The sequence below is a fragment of the Chenopodium quinoa genome, unplaced genomic scaffold (assembly GCF_001683475.1).
Source record: "Chenopodium quinoa cultivar QQ74 unplaced genomic scaffold, ASM168347v1, whole genome shotgun sequence".
In the NCBI taxonomy this organism is placed as follows: Eukaryota; Viridiplantae; Streptophyta; class Magnoliopsida; order Caryophyllales; family Amaranthaceae; genus Chenopodium; species Chenopodium quinoa.
The window spans coordinates 3,211,784-3,223,147 of NW_018743555.1; positions in this window are offsets into that span (position 1 = coordinate 3,211,784).

Here is an 11,364-nt window from a genome sequence, read left to right on the forward strand (position 1 = left end):
GCTGTAAAAAAATACTCTCTCTCCTCTTTTCCCTTCTCTCTCCTCTTTCCCCCCCTCTCTCCTCTTTCTCCACCGGAAACCTTTTTTTTTTTAAAAAAAAATTCTCACCTCTTTTCCTTTGTAATTCGAAGACCTCAAGGCTAGTTTGTATCTCGACCAAAATTTTCACCGGAAAATCAATTTGAAAACCTTTAAGTGAGAGGAGAGAGAAATCACCATCACCATCATCATCTTCGTCTTCATCAACAACAATGTCGGTGGGTTACTACATCGTTCTCACCACCACCGCTATCGAATATGTAATAATAATATCCAGAGCTACAATAACAGTATAAAATCATATGATAACAGTATATAAATCAACCATAGTAGTATAAAAATCAATAACAACAGTATAGTCAAACCTACAATAATCATATACCCAAAAAGTATACAAAACAATTCAACAATAACGGTATACAAATAAGAATTAATAGTATACAAAATAAAATAACAGTATACACGTTAATGATAACAGAGCACCGACAAACAATTAATGTCGTCATCTTCAACTCCTTCACATCCAAATTGTTTCGAACTTCGACAACACCAAACAAAGAACTCACCGTTTTTCATGGAGAAAGTCGTAAATTTGCACACCAGTGGTGAATTCATCGTCTCTCGTGACCAAAACAAGATGTTTAAAGAGCTTGAAAATCCTTCTCCGCCCTCCATTTATACTACCTTTTATCAACCACAAAATTTGCTGCTCCGGTCCGGCGCCGGTCATTTTTTCACAGGAAACAACAACAAAGAGGGGAAAGTAATTTCTCTCTCCTCCTTTTTCTTTTTTACCCACCCCTCGTTCTCATTTTACCCCCTATTTTATTTTGCCTTTTTTTAATTCATAAATATTATTTTTTTTATTCAGGTATTGGACAGGGGGGTCCATACCGGGTAACGGGCTATAGTTTCTCAAAATCATTTTACGGAGTACATTTCTAAAATCAACCAAAACCCCTGATTTATTCAGTCCTTCTTGTTTTTCACTCCATTCTCTCTCTCTTCTATACTCACTCCATCTCACTTACCAATCTAAATCCTCACCAATTCTACTTCACCTCAAGATAAGTGTTTTCGTCATTTATTGTGGGGAAATCTAAGGTATTTTTTTCTATTTTATATCTGAAATTTGATTATTCTCTATAATTAGGTTTTTTAAATTAATTTTGTGTAAATTCGGTTTTTTAATCGGTTTGATTTTTTTTTAGTGATGTAGTATTGGTTTATGTCATGAAATGATATTGTAAATTGTAATGTTATTATTTAAAGTTGGAAACTTTTGCTTGGTTTAGGATTTTTTAAGTGTACTGTAGTTACGTTTTTTATTTAGCAATGAAATTGATTAGTTTTTTATGCTCCTATGTATGAATGGTCTGTGTAGTCGAATTCGTAGCTGATAGTATATATTGAGACGTTGTTATTGAAGTTGGCTGCCTTTTGAGAATTGGTGAATGTTTATGAATGTAGCATTGATCAATTTATTAGCTTGCTGTAGAAGTTTTGAGTGTTTAGTTGGAGTTATCAATGCTTCTTGGTGTGAGTGGCACAGGTTCATAGCCGAAGGAAATATGGATTTTAAAACTATGAAATTATTGAAATTGGTAGCTTTAAGGAATTCTATCATTTTTTGTGTTGCTTGAAACATCCCCTCTTACTATCCTACCAACTATAGTACTCTATTTTTGCTCCTATAATCTGTCCTAGTATAAGGTCTGAGTATTTTGGTATACCCCTGCTCTTGGTTTATTCAAAAATCATTTCCATTTTGTTTTTATGTGGATGGTGCTTAAACGCTAGTTAATTGTAATTACAAGTTGATTTTAAGGTTGTCTACAATACTCTTAACCAATAGCTAGCTTCGTTTGCGTTTCTTATATTTCTCGACTAAACTGAGTTATGCTTATTTAGTTATCTTATCAAATCATGGTTTTATTCTCTTTTAACTTGAATTTGTGGCAATATGATGTACTCTAAATATACTCACAATATATACTCTTTCTTTGTATCATGAAAATTTTGTCAATTCAATTAAAAGTGGACTAATGATCTTATTCTTTTTTTTTTTTTTTTTTTTTTTTTACAGCATGGATCATATTATTTATGATGAACCTCCTGTTCATTCACCAGACGAAATATTCTATGAAACTCCACCAGAGGAAGAAGCTGAAGTTCCTATTACACCTGTAGCTACAATTGAACGCAATAATGTGGATGATGACACTATACAATTAGCTTTTTGGAAAGAAAATGAACATCGATATAAAGAGCTTTCCCATCTTGCTAGAGATATTTTGGCTGTGCCCTTGACAACCGTTGCTTCGGAATCAACTTTTAGCATAGGCAGTCGAATATTGAATAAATGGAAAAGTTCTTACATTCCTGAAAATGTGGAGGCTTTAATAACAACTCGTAGTTGGATGTTCTCTTATGAAAGTAAGTATTTTTTACTTTTTTTTAAACACATGTATACCTTTATTGTTGCACTTATAGACTTACAGTGTTTAGTTATATTATTGATTTTAAGTTATATATTTTATGTTATATTTATAGTAATTTTTGTTTTTATATTTATGTAGCAAATGAAGATGATGGATTTGTTGGTTCTTATGTGGATTGGGCTCCAACCAAAACACTTGCTTGATGTCAAAAAATTTAAAGGGTGGAATATTGGAGTACGATAGTATCGGATAGTTAGAATATTAGTGTGGTTGCTATCTTTTTCAATGAGATCTTATAGTATTGAACATTTTGTTATGAACAAGTTGATGTAGAAATTATTGTACCACTTTTATTTCAACACTTGTGAAAGTTGTGACTATTAGTAATTAGCATTAATTTGCTATTGAAAATGTTTTGGAGCTTAATTTCAAGTTAACTTATGCATACAATTATTCACTGAAATTTTAGTAACTTTTTATTAATCTTGTGGTGAAACACTGAAACTCCGCAAGTTTGGTGTATGGATCTTATAGTATGGCCGTAAATTTTCAATAATTTTACCAATTTATTATAAGTTTAAACACAATGGTGGAAAAGGAATGCAAAATATATGTAAATTATTTACTTACAATGTTACACATTACTAACAAAGTTTTAATAACCAAGTCGGTTGGTTCAAGCTATTTCGATTTAGTCATGTTCGGGTCACACACGTAGTAGAGGCTTAAATCGATTTAGGTTATTTTGCGTATAAGGTAGTTTTAGTTCGGGTCAGTTTAGGTTTTGGCCTTTTGGGTATGTTCGAGTCAATTAATTCGGGTTAAATCCAGGCCAAGTTGATTCGGTTATCAGGTCGATTATGGCCGGGTCATTTCGGGTATCGGGTCAAATTCGGGTCGGGTCACTTAGGGTCGGGTCATTTCGGGTATTGGGTCAACTTCGGGTCGGGTCATTTCGGGTAACGGGTCAATTTCGGGTCGGGTCAATTTGGGTATCGGGTCAACATTGAGTCGAGTATAATCGGGTCGGGTCAACATCGGGTTTCGGGTCAGGGCCGGGTCAACTCCACATCGGGTCGGGTGTGGGTCGGGTCGGGTTAATTCGGGTTTCGGGTCATTATTTTTGGGTCAATTTTGGGTCATGGGTCGGGTCATTCGGGTCGGGTCATCGGGTCTGGGTCAGGATTGCCAGGTCTACGTGCTGGTATGTATTTAGTTGTTATTTCAATCCCTTTGTATCCATATTTTATATCACGACATATGGATTACTCTAACATGAACTACTTATTTTCTTTTTGATCTTGATGTACATTAAAATAGGTTTGATGATAAACCCGTGGTAAAGGCCATCTCCGGTACCCTAACATGCTACTATCGAAAGCCTTGGAGGACTTACGGAGAGGTTGATGCTAAAACAAAGGAGCATTGGTGGAACTTGTTTTGCGTATGAAATTTTATACTTACAACTATGTATTACTAATTGCGAAGTTTGAGATTTGGTTGTTAACTTTAAATGTTTGTCAATTGCAGAAGCAATGCACATGGGCACCCGATTTGGAGGACCATGTGAAGAGAACCTTCGAATCCAAGTTCGCATATAGGCTAAAGGACATGTTTCTTACAATCACACACAAGATGAAAGGTGAGAAGCCGAGCTGGCTTATCGATGATGTCCACCGGAAGATGATGCACATTGTTGCCAATGATGATACGTACAAGAAACGGTCCGAACAAAACAAGAAGAACAGAAGAGGCGGATCGATGGACAATGTGGTTGAACCAACCCACTACCAGGGTTCAATTTCATCTGTACAACATGCAAAAAGGATGGTTAGTTTCTTTATAAGGCAAGTAAATAGGTAACAATTGTGGTTTACAATGAAATGACAAGTTTTATTTGTTTTTGTGCATGTACATTCAAAGACGGCGAAAAACAAAGGGCAATTACCTACTGCACATGAGCTTTTCATGAAGACGCACTTCAAGGAGGTCCCTAAGAAAGGAATGGTGCCTTCAAATGCCAAATCCAAAAACATAGCGGTAACAACTTTAATATAATTTTGTATGGTTTACTTATTATGTTGGCTTAAACTTAGAAATATGCTTCTTTTATGTGATTTAAACCCATAATCTGTTATAACTATGTAAATATGAGATGGTTTGACAAAGAATGAGTTCAAAAGTTAAGAAATAAAGAAAATAGGCATGTATCAAGCCATATTGGCTTGAAATGGCTTCATTTTGAGGATATAGACCCATAAACTTAGAAATATGCTTCTTTTTTTGTGATTTCAACCCATAATCTGTTATAACTATGTAAATATGAGATGGTTTGAGAAAGAATGAGTTCAAAAGTTATGAAATAAAGAATATAGGCATGTAACAAGCCATATTGGCTTGAAATGGCTTCATTTTGAGGATATGGACCCATAAACTTAGAAATATGCTTCTTTTATGTGATTTCAACCCATATTCACTCATATGTTTATTGCTTTACTTGTAACTGATGTTGTTGGTAAATTATTAAAACCATATATAACTGTATAATGTATTTCTTGTAGGAGTCCTACCAGAAGAAGGTTGAAGAAGCCACCACCCAAGGGATTAAAAAGAGTCCCAATGAGTTGTACTGGGAGACTGTGGGTGGTCGCAACAAGAAGGGTCGGGTGGGGGGACTTGGCCAAAGCGCAGAGCTGTACTATGGCAAACGGATGGGTCGGGTGTCTAGGTCTTCACAACAGTACACACCATCCGTTGTTTCTCAGATGTAGGATCAGATGGAGCATAGGGTCGAGGCTCTTCGTAGTGAGATCTGCAGTGAACTCCGGAGTGAAATAGGGAGTGAACTTCAGAGTGAAATGGAAGTTGAGATGCAAGCTCAAATTCGAGCTGAAGTGGCCCAACTGGAGAGGAGAGCCGAGGAGAGGTGAAATGACTTCATGAGACGATTCGGCAACAACACCGACACATGTTCCACCATTCAGCCTCAGCGTCGAGACCCTAGGGATGATCCGGGTAGTGGAGGAGCAAGCCAGGGTACCCCTGCAGTTTTTTAGCCTAGCTTAAGTTTGTGTAGTATGGACATGTACTTAATTTGAATTTATGTAGCGTTTGATTATGTTCCCGCTTTTGTAGAACTTACTATATATTATGTAGCTTTTGGATATGTTCTACTTAAGCATATAGCTTTTGTGAAAATATATTTATTAATATTTTCGCAATTCGATAATATTTTTAATTATCACAGGTATTAGGTGCAGGAACATACGCAATTAATGATATTTGTTATTATTGAAATCTATTGGATTTTGTTCGAAAGAAAAAACAATTTGCGACGGAAATGAATAGGTCGGAAAACAGCATTTGCGACGGAAAAACTAGCATAAAGTCCGTCGGAACGTACTACCATTTGCGACGGAATATATATCCGTCGCTAGCCTAACGACCGAATATTCCGTCGTAAGCCAGCGACGGATTTATATTCGTCGCAAGATACATCAACAACGACGGAAAAATTCGGTCGTAAGGTTCTTATTGCGACGGAAAAGTTCGGTCGTAAGGTTTCTGTTGCGACGGAATTTTGCGTCGTTGTGGTACAACCAACGACGGAATTTTCCGTCGTAAATTAGCGACGGAATACTCACAAAAGTCAGTATGTTCAGCGACGGATTATTTTCGGTCGGAAAATCCGTCGGAATACTCCTTCCCGACGGAATTTTCCTCGAAAATGCATAATTTTCCTACCAAAGGTTTTTCGACGGAATACAACGACGGAATTCCGTCGTAAACTTGATTTGCGACGAAAAATTTCGGTCGAAAACTGGCCATTTTCTTGTTGTGGAACCGTTCACGAACATATAATAATGTACTAAATGAGCTGAGCTTGAACAAATTTTTAAGCTCCCTTGAAAGCTCGGTTTGTGCTTAGACTCACCAAAGCTAAGTTAAATAAGATTGAACATGAACAAGGTAGTACTCAGCTCGACTAGGCTCATTTATTGTATTCATACATGTTGAAATTTGGTTATAAAAGTAATTAATAGTTTTGGACTTGTTATGATGTTATCTATAACTAATACGTACATAGTATTAAAATAGCAAGTGTTAACATCATCATAGTTTAAAATTAGACACATGTCGTGTCTTCATTAAGAGTTTTATTATTATTAAAAGTTTTAAAATTAGACACATGTGATGCCATCCTCTAAAACTATAAATGATCTCATGATTTTATGAATTTTATTTTATTTTATTAAAATTTTGGTAAGCTATATTATTATTAGTATTAATTTTTGAAAAAAATCTATTTTCTCAAACAATAATAATTTAATATTTCTTCCTCAGCTACCCCTTTCATCATTCAATTTTTGTATGAGCTCTGTTTTTTTTTTTTAATATTTCATGTATTATTTGTTTCGGGATTTTTTATTTATTTTTATTTTGTATATAAAAAACAAATTTAAAAAATTTTATTTGTTCAAATTGTGCATCGCACGAAAGATGGATCTAAATGCTAAAGGATGCAAATGCTAAGGTTTTTACAAAAAAAAAAAAAAAAGGTAATCAAGGTAGCAGATTGGGATGGAGAGCTGGATCCAAACATGACTTGCTTATCAATGAAGAATTGCTCCTTAAGAGTGGCCAAAGAGGTCTTAATTAAGGGAATCAAGGGGGGGGGGGGGGGGGGGGGGGGGGGAACTTCAATGCAACGAGATACTTTGTGGTGGAATGAAGAGTTGAAAGCAGTAATTAAGCAAAAAAAGGGAATGTTATCAAGCCTTGGGAAAATGTATGGGCGATGGAACCTTTACAACATATAAGGAGGCTAAGAGTAAGGAAAAGGCAGCGGTTTGCCAAGCGAAAGAAAAGGCTTATCAGGAGGTTTATGAAAAGCTTGAATCCAAGGAGGGACGAGAAAAGATCATTTATAAGATGGCGAAGAGAAAGCAAGATTAAAGGAAGGATATTGGCATGGTAAAGTGTGTCAAAGATAAGAACCAAGTTGTTCCAGTACAAGATGAGGTTATCAAGGACAAGTGGAAGAAAGAGTACTTCGATGAGCTATTTAATAGAAGTAATGAAGGGGTGATAGGAGATACGACCTCTATGAGTGATGAAGAAAGCAACATGGAGTATGTGCGGAGGATTAGGAGAGTAGAGGTGGAGACTGCACTGAAGAAGATGAAGCCTAAGAAGGCAGTTGGGCCGGATGGTATATTGATAGAGGTGTGGAAGTGCTTGAGTAAGATTAACATTGATTAATTAATAGATCTCTTTACCATGATTTGGAGAGCTACAAGGATCCTGTAAGGACGCAAGATTGGATGAAGAGCACTTTGGTCCCGGTCTATAAAAAACAAAGGAGACACTCAAAGATTGTTCAAATTATCCATGAGCCACACTATGAAGTTGTGGGAAAGAGTGATTAATTATAGACTGAGGGAATACACAAGCATTCCGGATAAGAAATTTGGTTTTATGCTAGGGGATCCACTATGGAAGCAATCTGTTTGATAAGACAAGTGATAGAGTTTGATAGGGTAAAGAAGAAGGATCTGCATATGGTCTTTATTGATTTAGAGAAGGCATATGACAAGGTGCCAAGAGTGGTACTTTGGTGGGCAATGTTGAATAAAGGTATCCCATGAAGGTATGTGGACCTAGTTAAGGATATGTATCGGGACGTGTCAACAAATGTAAGGACATGTAGAGGGTTGACAAAAGATTTTCCTACTATAGTTAAGGATAGGTATGCGGAGGATTGCAACAAGGGTGTGCATTAAACCCTTTCCTTTTTGCAATGGTTCTAGATGAAGTATCTAGACCAATTCAAGATGAAGTCCAATGGTGTATGTTGTTTGCGAATGGTATCATTTTTGCAGATGAAACTAAAGATATGGTTAATGCCAAGTTAGAGCAAAGGAAGCAAATATTGGAATATAGAGGCCGGGTTTAAGCTAAGTCGGAGTAAGACTGAATATTTGAAATGTTGCTTTGGTACTTAGTGAAAGAGTTATGTCTTCGATAAGTGCAATTACTAGATCTATCAAGGATCACTATTATGGAGATAATAAGTTCATTCTTTAGGGTCGTCATTGTTTGTTTCTAGATATGACAAATGACCTTTGGGCTAGTTAAATAGTCCAAAGCCCAATAGAATGGATCCTATGAGGTCACACAACAAGGGTATTGAGTTAAACAAGTAATAGGCCCATTAATGGGCCTCATGAGATTATGATATACCATGTAGAGTGTTGGGCTAGAGTAGTGTGTTTAGGATAATGTGTTTGGGCTCGACATGGACTCTTATTTAGAGATATGATCTATAAATAAGATCCATGCCTAGGGTTGTAGTAAGTCATAATTAACTTACAGTAAATTTGACATCAAGGCAACCATGTTCCAAAACCCTTAACACTCTCCTCACCTCATGGCCCTCCCCTCTCCCCACACATCCGTACGGCCGGCGCCCATGGGTGGTGGTTTGTGGTGGTTCTTGGTTAGTTTGTCTCTTTTCTCCGTTGAAGGTTGATTGAAGCGTTCAATCACGACTAACTAGCGTTAGTGGAGGTTTAATTCGTGCTCATGGACAAATTAGAGGAATCACGCTTGGGGTTCTTTATCTCCCATTGTTCTTGCTCGATCTCACGTGGAATCACGCTTCAAAGGTACAATTATAAGTTCTTTATGTGTTATGCATTAGATCTTGGGATTAGGTACTGTATGAATATGATTCATGTTTTTCCACAATTAGTACCTATAAACTCCTACAGTGGTATCAGTTAGCCTATTGCATTAACGCATATTGACAATAATTCTTTGATAATCCACAATTTAAATTCAATTAGGAGGGAGATTAATTTAATTATGGTTCAATTGTTATATTTAATGTGATTAAACTTTTGGAATTAATTAAATGTGATTTAACTATGCTCAAAATAGCCATGAAGAGGACCGAATTAGGCCCTAAACCATTCGAAAATTTCAAACCCTAGAACCCTAGTTTTAGATTTTCAAAAACCCTAACCCTAATTTCAAATTATTTCGAAAATTACTAGCCCTAAAATGTGATTTTTGTGCTTGATTTTGATTTAATTCGATTTGTTTTATGTTTGTAATTCCTAGCCCTAAAATGTGATGTATGTTTGTAATCTTAGTACGGTCTACGTACCAATAAAGTATTTTTGTAATTTTATTTCATTTTATTTAAGTAGTAGTAGAATAAAGTAAAATTACAGGTTGCAGTTAATCCAAGAAGCCCATGAAGTGAAGGCCCAAAGGAGCAAGGTAGATGAGATCCATGATGATTCAAGTGGGAGCATTTACTTTATTAGTTTTCTTAGAATTAGGGGTCATGCTATGTCTTGTTTATGCATTCAGTTTATTATGCATGTTAGATTTTTTTGATGTTTTGTGATGATGCGTTAGAGTTCACTAAATAATCACAACATAATAAATCTAGGTCCCAGTAATATTGAGGTTGATTTTCCAATTAAAAACCCGATGAAACCTTTGATATTTATGATGGGTCATGCCAAAGCTGGGTGTCATATTATATCTTTGGGGAGTGAGGGTAAATTAAAATTTTCAATTTTAATTGGTTATACTCAACAAGGTTACCTAAAGAGTTTAGAACCTTGAAGAAAAGGGTAATAATTAAACATGTGATGGATAATTATTCAACCAAGAATTACAAAGAGTTGTAATCAGTAAAGAGTTTACTCACCTTGAAAATGGAATGGTTGATGGTATGGCCAAAGTCCGGTCAATCATTGCACAAGTAAAGGATCTTGGAATCACTTAATTCAAGTTGGGATCATTTAAATTGAATAAAGTGTTTTAAATTTACCAATTTAATTCGCTTATGGTACTTTAAATGTTATTAAACATAATTGAATTTTGCATTTACTTATAAGTAACATGTCGTTCTAATTTTATTTTATATATAATCTCCTCGATTGAAAATAAATTTGAGAAATGTTCTCAAAAGGTTAAAAGATAATCCATAAACCTATATTCCAATTTTGCTAAGATGATTCTAAAAGGCAAGTTTTAGAAATCCATGTCACATGTCTAAGGTTGGTTTGATTCATAATATTTGAGTAAAATGCCAACACATCTTCATTTTGAAATGTGTTTCAAGGGATATAATGAGGTAGGAGGTACAAACCCTATAAAAGACAAGTATAGAAGTCCAATAAAATCTCTTATCTTCAATATGATTGAATATAAGAAAGTGATTGGAAATCTTTATTATCAAAAGTTGATCAAATGACGCTATTCTTCATCCACTTTATATAAGAGTTAAATAGTTGATTAAAATCTAATATGAATAATGATAGAATAGACTTAGCAAAATCATGAAATGTGGTTAAAGTAATTAAGCAAAGCATCATTTTGAACCTAAGAGAAATGTTCTAAGTGGCTCAAATGGGAAAGGTTTAGGAATATATATGAGGATTGCATTAAAAAGTTATAGGCCAAGAAATGCAGACAAGGTTCTACTTCTCAGACCTAGAACTACTTACATGCTAAACGTTGTTATGAACAACAAATGTTTCAAAATTAAATGGACCAATTCCAATTGATTAGAAACTGCCTCGTATAGTTGGAAGGTAAAAGAATGGAAATGTTCCAAATTAAGAATTATATTATAGAAAATGATTTAGCTAAAGGAGGAATTAATCTACAAGTTTAGAAGCAAATGTTGATACTTCACAAGTAGAATCTACAAGTCTGTAAGCAAAAGTTGCAACTTTACAAGTAGAACCTATATTTCACCTTACCTTGTTATTGGCTAGAATTAAGTAAATTTTATTCATTCTTGCCATTATCAAAACACCATTCAATGTTAGTAATGACTAAGCATCGGAGATTTAAAAAC